We start from the raw sequence: 21,349 nt of genomic DNA, 5'->3' as shown, positions 1-21,349 counted from the left end.
ATTGAGGTGAAGGCTCTCAAGCCAGAGTTGCTTTGGTTACATAAATTAAAAAGTGGCACTTCTTATTCTTTAAATGCTATGGAGAAACCCAGACTTAATGTGCATGTGTACGCACACACAGACACACACACGTTAAAAGACCATAACAGAAAAATACCAAGCATACCAAAATGTTCAAAAAATGCTTCTCTCTTAGTGGCAGTAAGGGAAGCAATTATTTTCTTCATACTTTTATGCATTTTTCCACAATGAGAAATTATTACATTTGTTACTGGAAAATAATTTTTAATAGAAGAAGAGGAATGTAAACTAGTCTATAATCATTCTTTCTGCTTTCCTGCAAAGCTGTTGGAAAAAGCCTGCCATGACTTCTGCTGAATTTAATATTCTTTCTCTTGTTAAGGCCAGTGTTCAAAATGAACCATATTGATAATATGGATGTTAATTTATAGTAGTGGAAAGAAAGACAGAGGGGGGAATGTACCACTGTGAAAGGGCCGTGTAGTTAGTAGAACATGGCACCAGGCCATTTATGGTACATGGTCAGCGTAACCCAAACTTTGATCTGTTCTTTTGCCAGTGCTCCGATGCCAAGAGACTGGGTTTTGACATTCTTGGCATTCGATTTAGCAGCTTTTCCTGCACACATGACCCTAAATTTCAAGTATTCACCATTCTGGAAATAATCATGTAACAAAAATGTCTCAGGGCAATGTGCTGCCTAATTTGTTTAAACTGTGAGCAGACAGCCATGAAAAATGAACACCAGACAATAGATTGGGTATACATGTGTAACCCTTATTTACACCATCGTATAAAAAACAATTTGGTAATTCATTCAACAATTGTTAATAATTTTATGTGACACAAACTATTTTAGATGCTGGACCATCATAAAATGTCCCTGGCCTTGCAGAGCTAACATCTTAGGGGCAGAGGCACATAGCAAGCGAGTGTACAGACATCCTCAGTCATAATTACAGATCTTTCTTGACTTACGGTGGGGTTACCTCCAATAAAACCATCATAAGTTGAAAATGCATTTAATATACCTAACCTGCCAAACATCATAGTTTAGCCTAGCCTATCTTAAATGTGCTCAGAACCCTTTATATTAGTCAACACTTTGGGCATAATCATCTAACACACAGCCTATTTTATAATAAAGTGTTGAATAGCTCATGGAATTTAATGAATACGCTACTGAAAGTGAAAAACAGCATGGTTGCGTGGGTGCAGAATGGCTATGAATGCATGGGTTGTTGACTCTCTCGTGATCCTGTGGCTGACTGGGAGCTGTGGCTTGCTACCGCTGCCCAGCTCCACAAGAGCATAGTACTGCATATTGCTAGCCCGAGAAAGATCAAAATTCGAAGTACAGTTTCTACCGAATGCTATCACTTTCACAACACTAAAGTCAAAAAATTGTAAGTTGAACCATTGTAAGTCAGGACCATCTGTGTATGAATAATGCCCTTAGGATGTGACCTCTATCCCCTAAACATATCCTGAAGCCCACGAGATAAGCCCAACATTCGGCAACTTCAGAATGTTATGTAAAAATGGAAATATTATCAATTTGACATAATCAAGCCTCTTTTTTTAAACCTTTTTTACTGTTAAACTTTGAGCAGAAACTTTTTAATCTCCAGGCAAATGCACGCATAGTATCTGTATCCAGGGACAAACACTCAAGGTATTGAGCGTCTTTTCATTCTGTCCTCACCTTTCCTTCCACAGGTTTTGGTCTCAAGAGCATGTCTTTATAAGCATTTTTCATGCTAAACTCTCTCACATATTATGGTTCTCAAGATCCCAAACTGCAACACACAGGAAATTAGGCTCTGGAAACAGAATAGCCTTTCATAATTGTTTTGAGTTGGATCAGGAAGGCCAGGGTTGGCGTCAACCAGTCTTTGGATATGGGCCTCAGAGGAAAGGAGTTGACCTTGGGCAAGGTGTATAGCAGCTCTGGCCAATGGGCTGGTCCCTTCTGGATGCAGCCCACTAACTCAGGCGTCCTTGGCAAGTGACTGATGTCCCTTTCCTCTTCCTCATTCCAGGGCAAGAGTGGACATAGGGTTGAAACTCTAGTCTGTGAGGTTGCTGCAGGAGGGAATGAGGTGGCATGAGATGGATCTGTAGCAAGATGGGTGCAAAGGTTTGGTGAGAGAACACTGATGCGTGTCTCTGGAACTGTGAGATGCTCTGGATTATGTTCATGGAGGAAAAGAAGGTAGTACAGGAAGAGTGCAGCCGAGGCTCAAAGTACCCATCCTGACCCTGTCACAAAGTGATTTATAAACATGCTTACCAGTATGACCTTAGAATTTTGCAGAGTAGGAGAGCTTTACCATAGCCAATGCATTAGAAAAATGTGAAGGCAAGTCACACTAAAATATGTCCAGGGATAACAGTTTGACTCGATTGGAAAATATGGCATATATTCTAAAAGAAGAGTTTGCAAAGGTAATTTGGGGACCATGTTTTAGAAAGCTTTGAAGGCAATATGGGATGCATCATGACTTTGAGCCAGGGGATAGTATCGTTAGCCCTAGGCTTTAGAAGTATTAATCCAGGATCAAGGTTTGGGGTGAATTTAAGTGGTTGGAGGTGAGAGGTTGACCGAACTGTGAGGAAATGTAAATGAGCATCAGAATGAGGATGGAACTACATGGTGGCTCCCTGACTTGTAAATTATGTGACTCTGGCCCAATTTCTTAGCTGGTTTCAGTCTTAATTTTTTAATGTCTATAAAGGGAAAGAGAATATTTACTTCACAAAAGTTCATATAAGCAAACAGTAAGACAAAGGTTGTAAAATATCTGAGCATATATTCCCAATAATTACTAGTTCTGTCTGTCCGTATCAATCAGCCATCTAGGGTTCTGTCTTTCAAAGTATCCTGGGAGTAAAAAAGATGTACCATAGATTGTTAGTGGTGAGGATAAACAGGGGAAGAAACGAACACTTAAATAGCCTGCATCCATGATTGTACCCTCAACAGGAAATGATTCATTAAAATTAATGGCAATCGTCAAATTGTGGCAGATCATCTTGGAACTTGTTTTTCACTGAAAATTATTGGTAGAATAGAGAAGCCATGATAATTTCATAAATGACAAATTAAAAACCTTAATATCCCATGCATTTTACCTTGTCAGTTCTTCCTCATGGAAAATTTGAGGCCAAAAAATTCTGTATATGGGGTTTGCTGATCTGTATTGATGCTCAAAATGAACTTTCAGAATCCTGGGGGAAATTTGGTGATCCTGACCAGAAACATTCTGAAGACATTTTGGCCATGCATCAAATGGATAATCAGAATTCAAGGAGTCATTACCAGGGGGAAATCTGTCCTTTCTCTGCAAATAAGATTGGTGTTTGGTTATGAAATGTACCAAGTTTAAGCTGTTGAGAGAGAGAAGACTGTTTTTAAGTTGTCTTAGTTTATTCGTCAGTATTTTCACACAGTAAAAAACAAATTATCTCCTCCACTTCTTCCTTGAGATGGTCCCAAAGGCTTACAAAAGGAGAGAGAAGAAACCAGTAAAAAGAGCAAAGTAAATTTGAAACCACATGGTAGAATTATGTAAAAGAATGGAAAATAATGTAAATTTATAGATATAGATTCATAAGACAAAGTATATTCTCTTCTACATATCAAACAACAATATGTGTATATAGCAAACAACGTTATTGCAGTCTTCCTGCACAACCGTGTCCATCCACACACACAGGCATGTGTATGTATGTGTGTGGACGTACATGGCTATGCAGGAAGACTGCAGAAACGTTGTTTGAGTCCATACTTAGGACAGAGGATCAGTAGGACCAGTAGTACCAAAGGCATGGAAAGATAATAAATAACAACTTCCTAGAATTACTTGGCCCAAACAACTTTTTATCTGAATTTAAAAGTAATATATTTTTTTAAATTAAAGATAAATTAACTAAAAAAGCAAGCTATTACTCAAAGATAGTCACTGTGCAATATTGTGATGTGTCTATTTTCTTTGAATACATTATAGATTCATAAGATAATAGCATATAAATTATATATATATAATTCTACCTTTATAATTTAACATTGTATCACCAGCAAAACCATGTATTAGTATCTGTTTTAGAAAAAAATTTTATCGTGGCTTCATGATATTCTGTTGAGAGACTTTATCAGCTATTTCTTGGTACTTTGACATTATGATTGCTTCTAAATTTTAACTATTATAAACAATATCTCATATAATCATATTTGTTCTAAAAACAAATAAGCAAACTTTTAAATGGATGCGCTAAGCTACCAAAAGCACTTTTTTAAATAACAGAAAACACAAAAGATTGAACTCCTTTTTGTGGGCATTGGTTTGCAAAGGGAAGCAGAGTGTGTGGTTGCTCCTTTTCTCAGAGAAGTTAATGGGTAAAGAAAATCTATTCATAAAGAAGAATGAACTAGTCTGGGTTATTGCAAAGAGACTTTGCAGTGATGTTTCACATAATATTATTACTTAACATTAGTTGAGTGGTTAATGTGTGCCAGGCAATATTCTAAGCTCTTTATATTTAAACATTTATTTGATCTTCACATTAAACCTCTGGCAGGTACTACTATGTATCCTTATTTTATCAGTGAGGAAAATGAGGCACACACACACACACACACACCACCCCCTATATAGAATGAGTAAGTTACCCAAGATCACTCATCTACTAAACGGAAGTGTCAGGATCTAGACCAGTTTGCCTGAGAGCTCTATTCATGCCAGGTACCTATCCTGCAATAGTGTTGAGCTATTAATATTGTCTGTGTTTCAACTAATTGATCATGAATCAAATGAGAATTCTTATTTGCAATCCTGGAAGCTAGAAGGCAGTGGAACAATATTTACAGATTATTCAGGTATGGAACTGCCATCTAAGAATATTTACACACCCAAGATAGCAGTCATATGTGAGGGCAAAAGAAGGATAAAATCTGGTATAGCAGGTGCTTAGTGGGTGTACCATCCAGGGTATCATTCTGAAGGAATTGACCAAGTAAATTCTCTAAACAAAAAGAAATGGCATCAAAGCAAGATTGAAAGATAAAAACAGACAACATGTGCAAGAAAAAAATGTGTCCAATGAATTTTATGTTCTTAGCTAAATTTAAATGGATAGAAATTTGTTCCTAGCTGTGTTGAAATGACAAGGACTGGACTTAACCTACTGTCATAACTAATTAGAAAAGTGGAAAAGTACATGAAACAACTGTTTTCAGATGGTGGATATCAAGTAGCCTCTGACTGTGATCTTTGAGAGAAAGCAAATAAAATGTGGTGAGTCCTAGGATTGTTATCCAGCTTTTTGCCTGGAGGCAATTTTTGGACCAGGAGCTTGAAGTAGGGGCAGGGAGGTAGAGGCCAGCATTCTCCTTGGACTGGGGAGGAGGTGGGACGTTAGAGAGGCGGAGGGGGCTGGAAGTTGTGGGACAGACCTGCAGAGGAAGGAGCCCCGTGGTGAAAGCACTAGAGATCAATTCAGGAACATTGTGGAGGCATTGCTGAGTACTAGGCCATATGTACAAAGGGGGGACCTTAAAAAAGCCTAGGTAAAAAATGACCAAGGGATAAGCTGAACACTTCTCAGAGCTAACACAAGGTAACAACACATTCCAACTATGACCAGACTGATCAGAGAATTCTCAATGATTTACTGAGTTGTTTAGCAAAAACCCCACAACAGTAACACCTTGTAGAAGAGCACATCTTTCTCTGGATTGAAGTCTGCTCCATACCCATACCAGCAAAGTAGGAAAGTAGAATGCAGAGGGAACTCGGGATTTTTTTCTGCAGAAATTTTTCACAGTAAATGGGTTTAAAAATTTTTTCCATTTAGTTTTTATACAGTTTTAGAAAAAATAATTAAAATTACCTTCATAAATTAAAAAGAGATATTACAGTGATATATAATTTATAAGTAGATATTTATGTTTTGGGTTCATGCTCAAAATTTTATTGGAAAGACTATATAATCTGAAAAGTTGTAGACCAATAATAATGTAGAAGAGTAGCATTCAGTCTAAAGGTCCAGTAATAGTGGGCCATCCATTTAAAGAAATTTGATGTGTCTATTTAATAGATTACTATAAAGCCACTAAATTCGCCACTAAATTACATGGAAAAGAATTGTATTTCATAACAGTGGAAAAAAACTTAAGAAAGCATATATAAATATAAAAGTTTAATGTGTGTTTTTATTTTCACATGAGTCAAAAACGTAAGGTTATATAATACAATTTTAATTCTGTGAGTGTATGTATGTATCTATCTCCTGTATTTTTGCATTCTTCTGTGTCATTTTTCTATGTTTTCTGTAAGTACATGGAATACTTTTTAAATTAAAAAATATGTAGGTATTTGAAGGTTATGTCATATTCAGATTTATGGGACTCACATTCTCTAGAATATTGTTAGCATTCAATTTATATTTAGTGTATCCTTGGATGGATAAATGAATTAATGAATAAAAATTTTCTTATTCTAAAAAATTATTTATCAGAGATAAATACATTATTTGGTATTCTAATTAAGCAACACTATACTAAGTATTAAAAAGTAATAATTTAAAATTCTGAATAGTCATCTGTTGCTCTTTGCTTAGATATTTTAAAAAATATTGATCGTGCTTGTGCTTAGCTTTCTCCTTGCATTTATATGCACAGAATTTTAGAAAAATCTGATGGTCCTCTAGTGGTTCATTAGGATTGAAGGCTTTAGCAGTATTAATTGATTGAGAACCAAAGTTTGATCCTGAGTACAGACTGAGTATTTATGATTCTCTGCTCTCTCTTCAATTACTACAATTTTTATTACGTTATCTTTATAAAATGGAATTTGTAAGTGTGATGGACACTATGACTCATTAATTAATGGAAAGTGTCAGGGGAAAGGAGGCAAGAAGAAAAGGGAAAATAGGCTGTATAAACCGTAGATTCATCTAGATAAACAATGTGAGGGAAAGTGAAGAGTGATGAATGGAAGGAAAGATGGGTATAGAGAGAACAGCAGTCAGCAAAACAAGCAAAGCCAAATCATGATAATCACAGTTGTAAGTTATTTTTATGCAGACCTTTGTGTTTAATGGCATGAAAATTCAGTGAAGCCTTATTCCTGAGTTTAAGCCCCGCCCCCCTTAGTCCTATCCAGTTTATCATGCTTCAGAACTGATAACAGAAAAATACACAATTGTGCTGAGATAAACCAGCAATATTTGTAAAACAGGGATAATACTTTGTAGGAAGAAATATTTATAACTAAAATAACTTAATATTTCTACATAATTACTATTAATTATCATTTATTAAGTCTACATTTATTTACAAGAAGTTCTGTATCCATTTTGCACTTACATAATTAATTGATAAAAATAAGAGAAAAGTAAACTAGAGGATGTACATAAGATAATGTTTTAAAGTTGACCAACAGAACAAAATTACAAACATTCGAAACGATCAGAAGAAAAACACACACACTAATATACTCAAACAACACAGGCAATATGTTAAAAGAATAAAAAACAATAGAAACAGAAATTTTTACATAAAGTATTAATTTGAACCCAAGGACAACAACATTGATTATATTAAGAAACTTTAATTCTTTTAACTCATCTATTAAAATTCTGTAACTCCCAAATGGAATTATTGAATAAAATGCAAATGTATATGGTATGTAAGTCACTAAAACAAAGTGACTCAAAAACACTGAGAATAATCAGATGTTTAAAGCATGCCAGGCACAAACTGAAAACAGGAGCCATGATATCAGTGTTAAATTTAAAGTTATTAAGCATTATAGGACACAAAAGGCCAATTTATATTGATTAAGTGTGAAATCCACAACAAAAATCTAACAGTTATTTTGCATGTGATAAAATATAAACATTCATAAAACAAAACCAACAGGCAATTCAAGCAGAAATAGGAACAATGTAGTAGGCAATTTGATGCATACCTTTCTTGTGGCACAGTATGTAGACAAAATGATGATAAAGGTGACCTAGGTAATTTGATGAATAAAAGATCTACTTGATATAATGAATTCAGTACCTTCAAAACAGAGACTATGCCTTTTTTTCAAGTGACCATATGCCCATCCACAAGCCCAAAGAAACTACAGGTCGTGGAAGGCATTTTAAACATGATCTTGTAGCTGTCTGGAAACTTGTCCTTTGTCCTAGTTCTCAGACACTAAATTCATGAATTGACTCAGGCCAGATTGTACAGCCTGAGTCTGTGAGTGATGGATGAGGACTTCAGGTCTGAGTGCACTGTTGCCCTGCAGTGATGCGTTGAACAGGATAGCTCAGAGATTGATGAAGCACACCTGGCCCAGGTGAGGTGTTCTCTGGCATGGATTCAGATTTGACTAGTAGTAGGATTTCTATAGACTAATATACTAGGTTGGACCTAGGAGAAATTCTTAAGTTTCAAGAAGTTCTAGAATAACCTTCATTCATTCACATATCATCAGTTGTTTGCAGCTTTATATTCTCCAGTGAAGGATTTTAGGGTCAAGTTTTCACCCTGTTTGTAAAAATATTCTGATATCCTGGCTACCTGCCAGTAGTGTGCTGCTAGACCTGTATCCTTTAGGTAGTTCAACACTAGTTGATTTACCTGCACCTTACCTACTCTTGACCCTTGTCAACAAAGTGGCCATTCATCTTTAAATAGTCACAAAAATAGACAAAGAAAACCTCAAACCATTCCAAAAAGAAGAAATAAGAGACATTATTATCTTATCAAAATGCAATAACAATGAATGAAGAAAAATGGGAAAATAAAATATCTTAGTTTCTAGAATTTGAACATTCTCTTCAAAGACTTTTGGCAGAGACTCTGGAGTGGGGAGGGATGGTGGCAGAGAGAAAGAAATTATTGCAGAATATCTTCAAAATAATTGTAATAAAATATTACAGTTTGACCTTTGATGGAAAAAAGGCACGATAAAGTACATAAATCATTAGCTAACTCTTTCCAAGGGGAAAAAAAGAGAAGCAAAGCCCAACTATTCAAAAGCAGACATGATAAGGAGAACTAAGCACAGACACAGGAAATTTAGACTCATGAGACTTTTTTGTTCAACACTAAGCAAATAATTTTGAAAACATGGGTGAGATGCATTATTTTCTAGAAAACTAGAAATAACCAAAACTAATCAATGAAGATATAGAAATTCTAAACAGACCTTAGACAAATTAGGGGAAGTTATCAAGCAGCAAAAACCTGAAAGATGTTTTAGTCCCAGGTGCTTTCACCAGCAGAGAGCTGTGAAATCAGTGCAGGTAAAATGTCTGGATGATTTATTAGTATTTTCTTGTGTAGAAATGAAAGGGACTTTGACGAAAAAACCTCCCCTCACGCCCCGACATCTGATTCTGGTCATTCTAAATCTTACATTCAAAGGCTTATAAAAAGTACCAATTAAATAAATGAGTTGCTGGTAAGACGCAGGAAGTCTCCTGTGACTTCTCTAAAAGAATAGGATTCCTGGGCTTGGAATAAAGGAGTAGAAGCCCAGTAAATGTTTTTAATAAATGGGGTTGGCACATTTAAATGGAAATAGCATCACAGCAGGCATCAGGAGACTTGGGCTATATACTAGTTCCATTAACCAATGACCATTTGACCTTGAGCAAGTCATGTAAATTTTTGTGAATTGATTTATTTATTTTTTGGTTTGTATAAATGGAAGGTATCTGTTGTTGTTGTTTTTTTTAGAAGGGGATTTGTTATATTTATAGGTTTCCTACAAGTGTTTGAAGGATGCTTAAATAGTGATAAATTGAAATATTAAAAGAATAGAGAAAATCTAATGTGTTGCACACCAAAGTGGGTGGACTGCGATTGGTACCACCCCCATATGGGAATCTTGCCTTGGATTGCTAAGAATATTTTATGGAAAAGAGAAGAATCTTGGACTTACCAATATCATGCTCAAATGTGCAAAGTAAACTTAACATCTTTCCTTCTTTCGTACTTGAAACAGATTCCTTTCCCTTAGAGCTCCCTTCCCACTGGGGAGTGGGGAAATATAATTTAACTCCAGTGTATTAAACTCAGTCCCATGGGATAATTCAGACAGTCCTTTGAGAAATCGCTCACTGCTCTTAGGGGAACATGCTCAGTCTCTAATATTACCCCATCCTCATTCCTCCACCTAAGACGGCACCCAGGGGTATGAGGAGCTTGTTCTACCACATGGCAGCAGAAGAGTGGGCATTTTCCACTCACGGCTGTGTTCTGTGGGTTTTCACTGATTGTCTCCGTAGAGTAGTTGGTTAAAGTCACTCCCTGAACATTCTGCTGACGTTTCTGCTAAAGATGGTACCTGGTAAAATGTGTAGCCCATTTCCTTTTAGCTTGATGAAGCCCTGATCACCTTCCAAAGCTGACTTTACGCACCTGGGTACTTCTGGTCTGGCAAACCCTCTCTCAGTTACCTCTACTTCCACTTTCCATCTTCTGGCCAGGCTATCAATGGCACAGATTTGACTGTGAAGTCATCCTTCCCTTCAACAGTTCAGACCCTGGAAGCAGACCTTAACCTTACTACCTAGCTCATAAGGAGACTTGAGAACTTCTGGGATTTGTCTACACCATTCAGGAAAATTGGATGACTTAGAGAAGCTAAAGTCTAGCCTGACAGAAGAAATAATTACATTGCATAGCCAAGTCTACTTTATTTGGGGGAATCTCCTAAGTTGGTGTGGGGTGAGGAAAAGCACATCCGAAATGCTCTAGAGACTCATTTCCTCCTCCCTTTCAGGAGTCTGCCAGAATCTGACTCAGCATGCACAAGTTGATTCAATGGAAGAACAGCTCCAGAAACTCTTATTTTCAAACAAGATTATTTCCTCAGCAGGCAGCTTGATTGTTATACAAGACACTGCATGTGCTCTGCTCTCCTTTTCTATAATACACAGACTGATACTGAGGATTAAATCTTTTTGGTGCATTTCCTTGATGTGGTCAGCTCTGCCCAGCACCAGCTGCCTCTGCGAATAGCAAGAGAATATGGGAACACCGCGCCATACCTAGTAATCCTAGTTGTACAGATAAAGTACACAGCACTCTCATTGCTGTGTGTCTGTGCCACAGTTGTACAATGAAAGGAAGATTGCACACCTCCTTACTCAGGCCAAGAGCTGCCATTTTAGGGAATCAGGCAGCATACCCCTGGCTCATTGTAATTTAAGGCAAAAGTACAGAGCCAATGTCCAGTGATGCGCTGGAGTGGGCTCCTGGCAACGCGTGAGAGAGGATTGTGAATGTTTTAACACAGCCTTTATTACAAGTTAAATTATATAAGCTTATAATTAAATAAATTTTATTAAAACAAAAATAAATAATAAATGCTCAACAGTCATCATTGATTAACTATTTTACTACTATCTATGCTTTGAGATTACTTACATCTATTATATTTTTACTGTGGATCTACTACATCATTATATACTGCTGCACATTTCTTCCCAACTCTGCATTCAGCGACACTGTGTTATCAGCTCCAAATTGGACATGATAGGTGTATTTACACCATAGAAATTGGCAAACACATTTCTCCAGAGAAGACATACAGATGGCCAACAAACACATGAAAAGATGCTCAACATCACTAATTATTAGAGAAATGCAAATCAAAACTACAATGAGGTATATCACCTCACAGGGTCAGAATGGCCATCATCAAAAAAATCTACAAACAATAAATGCTGGAGAGGGTGTGGAGAAAAGGGAACCCTCTTACACTGTTGGTGGGAATGTAAATTGATATGGCCACTATGGAAAACACTATGGAGGTTCCTTAAAAAACTAAAAATAGAACTGCCATATGACCCAGCAATCCCACTACTGGGCATATACTCTGAGAAAAGCATAATTCAAAAAGACACACGCACCCCAATGTTCACTGCAGCACTATTTACAGTAGCCAGGTCATGGAAGCAACCTAAATGTCCATCAACAGAAGAATGGATAAAGAAGATGTGGTACACATATACATAGAATATTACTCAGCCATAAAAAGGAATGAAATTGTGCAATTTGCAGACATGGATAGACCTAGAGACTGTCATACAGAGTGAAGTAAGTCAGAAAGAGAAAAATATTGTATAATATCGCTTAAATGAGGAATCTAGAAAAATGATATAGATGAACTTATTTGCAAAGCAGAAATAGAGACACAGACGTAGAGAGTGGACGTATGGATACTGGGGGAAACGGTGGGATGAATTCAGAGATTGGGATTGACATATATACACTACTATGTATAAAATAGATAACTAATGAGAACCTACTGTATAGCACAGGGGACTCAACTCAGTGCTCTGTGATGACCGAAATGGGAAGGAAATCCAAAAAAGAGGGGATATAATGTATGCATATAGCTGATGAACTTTGCTATACAGCAGAAACTAACACAACATTGTAAAGCAACTACTGCAATACAAATTAATTTAAAATTTTTTAAAAATTAAAAAAAAATTAGCAAACACTAGAAACATGGGGATTATTTTTTCTCTTGGATTGGATTGCTATCGTTAAACATTTGACAGCACACGACTGATATAACTCTCCCCAAATGGAGACCATTGTTTGTTGATGACTAGGACACAAGAGCAGAGGACTATCAACATGGCTGTCAGATTCAGAAAACTAAGCTCCTAGGAAACGCTGCTGCACAGGAAACAAAGCAAACTTTTTCATTATGGAACTGTAGCTGAGCCAGTCTTCAGGATATGTAATCTAGTCTCAGTTATATGCATAAATAAAAATTAAACAGGAGGAAAAAAATATAATCATTTCAATGTAGCTTTGTAATCCTGTATTTGGCAAGGCATTTACCTTTCCGAATGTGTTTAGTTTAACTCAATTAGGTATTAACCATCTGAGCAAATACCCTTTTACAGAAGGGCTCTGCAGCTTATCCTGGGAGAAAGAGGAAAATAGCCTGATTAACATGTTTTGCTACAAATAATACATTTAAGAAAAATAGTATTCTTGCAATTCCTTTCATGCCAAGGTTCTAAAGTTGTTTGAAGTTAACTATTCTTTAGTTTCTATGTTTTTGATTCTTTTATAAAAATCTTAATTTATTCTTTTATTTAACACATGCTTTAAAAAAAAGATGGAGGCTCAAGGATGAATAAGGAGTGGTCTCTGCCCCCAAGGCAATTATAATCTAGTTAGACGAGAAAGCCAGATAAACAGGAAATACCCAACAACAAAGTGAGTGCAATGATGTAAATGAAGCATGGTTTGTGGGAGTCCGTGTGTGTACAAATATGACTCCAAGTATATAAACATGGTATTGCCCTTCCTCCCTCCCTCCCTCCCTCCTTTTCTGGTATACCCTCAATGCTCCTGCTGGGTGAATCCATCTGAAATATATGGTGATATCCCTCATCCTCAGTTGCTTCATGTGGTACTGTGAAAACAAAACCAATTTTAGCATCAAAGGATATTTTCAAGTATTTTTCTTCACTAAGCAAGCTGTAAGAATCTTCAGCTGTTTTGTTGCCATGGTGAGTGGAGTTGAAGTGGTATTTCTAGTCAGAGAGGAAAATCTAGAAAATGAATGCTAATATATATGAAATAAACTAACAGCCATCATCTTTTAAAGCAGGAAAGTTTAAATGTGAGAGTCATCACCTCCTCTCAGACATACAGAGAAGCATGTAATTGTGCCTGTAGACTGGGGGGTAAGGGATGCCCATTTTCTCCTCTTTGCAAATTCAGTTTTGAATACAGCTAAAGTTTTAAATTGTACTTTATTACAAGAATGGGTTTAAAATTTGGCTGTAGTGAGAAAATAATTTTTATGGGGATAGAGGACTAGGTTTTGGTCAGTCCTCCAGAAATTGTTACCTCCTGTTTGACCCAGGGAAATTTATAAATTTGTAGGAGCTCATTTTCTTCATCTACAAAAAAGAAAAAAGAAAAAGAGAAAAAAGAGGAAAACTAATAATTTTTGTCCTTACAGAATTATTTTAGTAGTAAATAATGTAATGTGTCCTAAAAGGCTTAAACTGTTAGGCCCCAGACAAACACTTAATTTTAGCACATGTATTGGCACATGGTAATACTACACACAAAAAGGTGTATTATTGATTACAACACCTGATGAAATAAATACAGAATTCTAGGTGGACAGTGAAATTCCCTCACCATTTCAGGTAACCCATTCTGTGCCTTTCTTTTTACAGTCTGTGAGATAGCATGGTTCTTTTTTAGACTTCTATAGCTGTAACAATATTTGGGAGACTAACCAGGTCTTTTTGCCCATTGTTTTTATGGAGGTTTTATCTTCTTACTATTGAGTTTTAAGAATTGGTTGTGTATTCTGGATATAAGTCCTGTTCTGTTTAGACACTGTCCAAAAAAGACATAGGAATGGCCAATAAGCACAAGAACAGGTGCTCGAATGCATTAGTGATTCAGGAAATGCAAATTAAAACCATGATTGACATACTATTTCACAACCATTAGAGTGAATACAATTAAAAAGTATTGGCTAGAATATGAAACAATACAACTCTCATATTTTGCTAATAGTAGAGCAAAATGGTAATTTGGTGAATTTTATAACACTTTCTTTAAAGTTAAAGATACACTTATCATATATTACCCAGAAATTTCATTCCTAGGTATTTTTCCAGAGGAATTCCTTCTGTAAATCCAATTTCATGTATGTAGGTTTATTTGATTTCCTACAGGTCTCTGATACTGTATTTGATTTCTTTTTCTTTTCTTTATTTTAATGTTTTATGATTTGAATGGTTCCTACTTACCTTTATTTAAGTTCACTAATCATTTTTTCTGCTATGTCAAGTGTGCTCTTAATATTCAATAAATAATTTATTTGATATTTTTTATATTTTAGGTCTGCAATTTCTGTTTAGTTTTAGTTTAGAGCATTTGTTTCTGTGCTGAAATTCCCCATCTATTCACACATTCTAACCATCTTGTCCTATCAATTAATAATTTTCTCCATTAGTCCTTTTATTTAGTTATTTAATTGTTAATGATTTTATCTTAGCCTTTAATTCTTGCTTCCTAATTCCAGCATCTAGGACATCCTTTGTTCTGACCCTGTTGACTGGTGGTTTTTCTTGATTATGGGTGACATTTCCCTGTATATTTGTATGTCTCTAATCAATATAGTATACAAGACATTTTATATAAAAATTCAGCAGAGACTCAAATAGATAATTTTGTTTTGTTTTGTTATACTCCACTGGAAACACATACTTTCCTTTGTTAGGAGCGTAATGAAGTGGCTAACACCATGAGTGGAACTGAACTGTGGGTGGACAACTGCAAATTTAATTAGTTTTACTTTATCTCTGGTTTTAAATGAGACAACAGGAAATGTCTTTGCCTTTTTTTCCCAACCATCAACTTCTTGAATTGACTGAGGGACTGTACTCTTTGATCTTTCATATATTACTTGGGACTGAGTCTGTTTGTAGCTTTAGTTATATTCAACTTAGCTGAATTCAATTCCAGTTGTGCTCTGTTTCCAGCTGTGCTCTGTCTCAGTTAACTTAGCAACAGTCCAGTGGAGGGTAACTGTCAAGTCAAGATACTCATTTTTGTTTGTTTGTTTGTTTGTTTTTGTTGTTGGAGACCCTTCCAATAACCAACCAGATTTTCCAAGCAACAATGTTAATAAAAATTGGGCTACTTTCTCCTTTTCCTAGAAAGGTCTCTCCAGTTTCAGCAGTCATATCCTTCTACTTACCATACCTAGGTTAGGCAACTGGTCCATATACAACAGCAACTGTCTCTCTTTGCTCACTGATGAAGGGCTTATCCTTTGCAGAATTTATTTAATTTAGATTTGTTTGCATTCATTGCTCTTTGATGGCATTAAAGACAAGCATGCTTTTATTTTGTCCAGTGTTTTCTTCTTTCAGTGGGAGCAACTGACTTTCACTTGAACTCAGTTACTATTTTTATTTCGCAGTTTGCTTTTTCCTTTATCTTTAACAGTGTACATTTCTCCTATCTTCCTATAGTGGACAGCTCTCTAGTGCACGTAGCTCTGCTTCATTATTTCCAATGGCTGAATGATATATCATATTATGACAAGACCAAAATGTATCTAAATTTATTTCCTGTTGATGGCCATTACTATTGATACTTCAAATAATCACGGGATGAACAACCTTGTATATATGAGATACATATTTGTCTCAGACCTTCATGTGATTTTTTTCCCTTTGGTGTATTACTGGGATTGGAATTGTTGACTCAAAAGGAACATTAATTTTAACTTGTCATAAATATCAACAGATTATGTTTACAAATAAGTATTATCAATAAATTCTTCAAAATTTTATTAATTCTCAGCCACCCTCCTTGTCACCACTGTGTATTTCATTCTTTTAAATTTCTGCCAATTTCACGGGGGCAAATTTCTTCCCACACTCCTTTCTTTTAGTATTTAATTTTCTTGTTTACTAGTGAATTTCATCTTTACTAGTAACTAATAGTTAAACTTCATCTTTGAAGGCCATTTATATTTGCCCATATACTCTTCCATTGCATCCTTTTTCTAGTCCCTGTTGATTTTGAAGAACTCCTTGAACATTATGGATATATAAACATACATATTATAAGTTATTTCTGTGTCTGTATTTCTTACTAGGGTGGGAACTTCTTGACATTAAATACAAAATCATATTAACCTTTTCATCTCCAGGAAAATTACAGTTGCTTGCCTAAAGTAAATGTTCAAATATTGACTAACTGAATAAGATTGACACAGTGATATATTCCATAATTATTTCTCTAATAAATAATGTATACCCATATATCCTACTATATAAACAATCAACTAGTTGAAATAGATCCCAATCTATTCTGCCTTCTATTTCAGTAGTTGTGTTCATCTACATGCTTTTTAATGAACTTCACCATTATAACTCTGCTTTGAGTCCTACCTACCCAGTCATCTGAACGACCCTCAGTGTCTGTAAAAACACTATTTATCATTTACAAATGATTCATCTCTTTCCAGTGCATCACATGTTCTTTTGGACTCAGTAATTGATCTTACTCATAATATAGATATGACCTAAGAGCCCTTTAAAATTGAGTCTGAGCAAAGCACTTACCCACAGTCCTGACGGTAAAATATGTTACAGTCTTTGCATCTAATTAAGAAAGAAAACCCTCTTAAACCAGTGTGTATGAGTATAGACACTACCCAAATTCATTTATATTTTTGTCATTGAAAGCTAACCATGGGACATTTTGATTGGAAAACTCTAAGAATGTCAAAACATAGCAGGTGAAGCAGATGTTTCACTAAAGGAGCATCAAGTGTTGACTGCTCTCATTTCCTACTAGAACAGCTTTTCCTAGCAGTGAGTCAGGACACACCTGTGTCTTTTATTTATTTATTTATTTATTTTTGGCTGTGTTGGGTCTTCGTTTCTGTGCGAGGGCTTTCTCTAGTTGTGGCAAGCGGGGGCCACTCTTCATCGCGGTGCACGGGCCTCTCACTATCGCGGCCTCTCTTGTTGCGGAGCACAGGCTCCAGTCGCGCAGGCTCAGTAGTTGTGGCTCATGGGCTTAGTTGCTCCGTGGCATGTGGGATCTTCCCAGACCAGGGCTCGAACCCGTGTCCCCTGCATTGGCAGGCAGATTCTCAACCACTGCGCCACCAGGGAAGCCCACACCTGTGTCTTGATCAATTATTGAATGTATGGAGAAACTAAAAATCTCAGTATATAATTTCAGGTGTGCAAAAGACTTACAACTTTTTCTATTATTCAACTTAATGTTTAATTCAAAACTTTTATTCTGCTCAGACACAGTGCCCTTAAAAATGTCCCCTCTCACATTGGGACATAGCCATATAGTTATAAACATTGCAAAGAACTGGGGCCAGGTGGAGTGTGGAGAGCAGGTAGAATATATTTCTTATATGTCTTACTCATTGGTCTACACATGTTGCTGCAAATTCCTACCCTAAAGGCTTATTATGCCTGTCTCCTGCCCTGCCATACTCCTGTCCTCAGTTAATGAGTGAGGAATCACTCATATGAATGGACACAAAGGAATATGTTAAAATAGAGGGAGGGAGAAAATAAAATCAAAACATTCTCACTATCATATATGTGGGTAAGAAAATCACTACTGAATATTGTAAATTATTTGCTTTTCTATAAATACATACATTAAAACAGATGCAACTTTTCCATGAAGTAACAGTATTCTCACTAACTTGCATTTGAAGTTGTCTTTTTGAATTGGAGAGAAAGAAGTGGTTTACACAGCATACAGAAATATGTACATAACAAAAATAATTGAAATATGTAGTTAGTTACTTTGGATGAATACTGCTGTTCTTCAGGATTTGTGGCAAAAAAAATGTAGATTGATTTCCCAACAAAATTAGTAAAGTTGAATATAGAAAATCTGGGTATATCATGGAAATGTGTCATGCATGAGAATATCTTCATTTGTGCCTGCAGCAGGAAAAAATGTGTGGAAACTATTTTATAGAGCAAAATGTAATGGGGCATGGCAGCTGACAGATAGCAGTTTAAAATAAAACAAAAGAGTTAGGAAGTATACATTTAACTAGACTCATTCAGAAAAAGTTTTCAGGAATGAATGGACAGAAATAGAACAGAGATGTGTTGGTTGTCTTTCTATTTAATAGATATATTTGATCCTCTATTCTGTGCATTCATGAAAAATATGCATTTAATGGGAGCTAGATATCCAGGCATGGGAAACAAGGACTCTGTGAATATCAGGCAGCAGAAACTAGAGGGAAGTGCAGGACAGTGTCATGTTCTACACTAAACCATAATGCCTGTGCTCACCAACCATCCATTATTATTAGCTCGAATGCCAAAATCCTGTGAGACAGCACTCAACTGGCCAAGACTGTCTTATGTATGCCTCTTGATTATGCCATTGGGAAAATGAGGATCAAGCCTCTTTGCTTTCTATAGAGGAAGGCAGCCATTATCTCCCAAAAGTATCCAGGAGACTAGATACTGGTTACCCAAAATATGAAAAATATCTATTACACAGGATCACAAGAACTGTAAGACTTGAAAGCACATCAGTAAATTGATCAAAGTTGATTCTGCTTCATATGTACGCATCATAATTTACATAGCTAGTCTCTTTTTTGATAGATGATCAGATCATGCTCTTTATATTTTATTTACTATTTTCTAAAACTTCCAAGTAACATCCGTATGCATAACTTTTTTTTTTCTAGCAATATTTCCTTCAGACTGTTTCATGGAAAAGACCATTTTCGAATAACATGTTGTACTCATTTTACATTGACATATATTGCCAAACTGGTCTTCAGAAAGGTTCTTTAAATTTATACAACCACCCATAACTTTTGAGAGAAACCATTTTACTCACTGTTAAGAACACTCTGGCAAGAGAAGGTAATATTCAAAGATGGTATGAGCGCAGCAAAAACTCAAGAAGAGGGGTTGGTATGTGGCTGGGATTATTACTGTTTACTTCGGGGTTCTTTATAGAGTGTGGTCCCTCTACTAAGAAATTTGAGTTGGAAGAATAAGAAGATTAAATAGAAAAATTAAAATACAGAATAACTGCTTTGAGAATTGTGATTGGAAGTGAATCAGGATGAATAAAATGATTAAAAAATGGTAGAAAAGGCAAATTTAAATTTAGAAAGCATAAATCTGTATAGAACATCGTCCTGCTTCTTCCACTATGAACTGCAAACACTAAAGGAAAAAAATGAATTGGAGGAGGGGTAAGAGTGTAGGGTCTTGAGTTGGTCACTGTGTTCTAAGCTCACTGAGAGGGCTGAGTACGGGTATTTAGGCATCTAGGATACCAGAGGAAGTACCATTGAAATAAGATTAGAACATCTAAGATAGTCAACAGTACAGTCAATAATGTAACAACTGGACTGGGAAAATTAGGGGAAGATGAAGTATTAAGCACCCTTTTTTTTACTAGAATGAACATTCCTAAGTGAATTCTACATAATGTCCACTAATCAAAATATATTGCACATTCAGTGCTCAACAAGTATAAATAAAGAATATCTTCTTCCGCAGACGTAGAGAATGGACTTGAGGACATGGGGAGGGGGAAGGGTAAGCTGAGACAAAGTGAGAGAGTAGCATTGACATATATACACTACCAAATGTAAAATAGATAGCTAGTGGGAAGCAGCCGCATAGCACAGGGAGATCAGCCTGGTGCTTTGTGACCACCTAGATGGGTGGGATAGGGAGGGTGGGAGGGAGACGCAAGAGGGAGGGGATATGGGGATATATGTATACATATAGCTGATTCACTTTGTTATACAGCAGAAACTAGCACACCACTGTAAAGCAATTCTACTCCAATAAAGATGTTAAAAAAAAAAATCTTCTTCAAGAAAATTCTAGAAGGATGACCAAAAATGCGAGGCAGACACCTGAAAGACAGCAAGGCAGACAAACACACCCACTGCCTTAGGAATGGAGATGCAGCAGGAGGAAAGAGCCAGGGAGATGGTGGAAGGTTGTTCACTGCTTCACTGATCCCCTCCCTGTAAACTTTCACTTGTTCAGGAACATACAGTATCCAAAGTATGATTGTGAAAGGACACATTGATTGAGACCTGGGTAGGCTGAGCAGAAATGCAACCAGGGGAATTCCCTGGTGGTCCAGTGGTTAGGACTCGGCGCTTTCACTGCCGGGGCCTGGGTTTTATCGCAGATTGGGGAACTAAGATACTGCAAGACACACGGCATGGCCAAAATTAATTAATTAATTAATTTAAAAAGAAAGAAAAAAATGCAGCTGGGGCACATGAATAGAAGCAGAGCAGATACAAAAATAAGGTTAAATTTTCTTAATAAAATAAAAAAAGATTAAGGGGTTCAGAGAAACTAGAGACAGCTTGGATTTTTCAAAGCTATGGAAGAGCTGCTTAGAGCTAAATTTGTCCAATCTTGAAGTACCTGTGAGTCTTCAGTGACATTTGTGTCATTTGTGTACACAACAGTGTACTGTTTCACATAGGAGTTTTGTACTAAGATGAAGTACCCAGTATGTTTTAGATTAAACCATCCCTTAGAATTGAATTGAGAATGGACTCACTGTGCCTGTTAAATCCTTGGATGTGAGGCGATCAGAAGTTGAGACAGATCAGGCAGGACCTATAATGACCCTTATACACCACCTCAGAGTCAGTGACATTGTGAAAGCTTCCCTGAAAGATCTTAATTGAAACTTTTGTGAGTTGTACCCTTTAAGACTTGGTGTTTCAGGTGGAGAGCCAGGTCCTGGAGC

This window comes from Balaenoptera borealis (assembly GCF_965194805.1).
Source record: "Balaenoptera borealis genome assembly, chromosome: 18".
Lineage (NCBI taxonomy): Eukaryota > Metazoa > Chordata > Mammalia > Artiodactyla > Balaenopteridae > Balaenoptera > Balaenoptera borealis.
The sequence above is the reverse complement of the archived record's forward strand: the minus strand, read 5'-3'. Positions refer to the sequence as shown.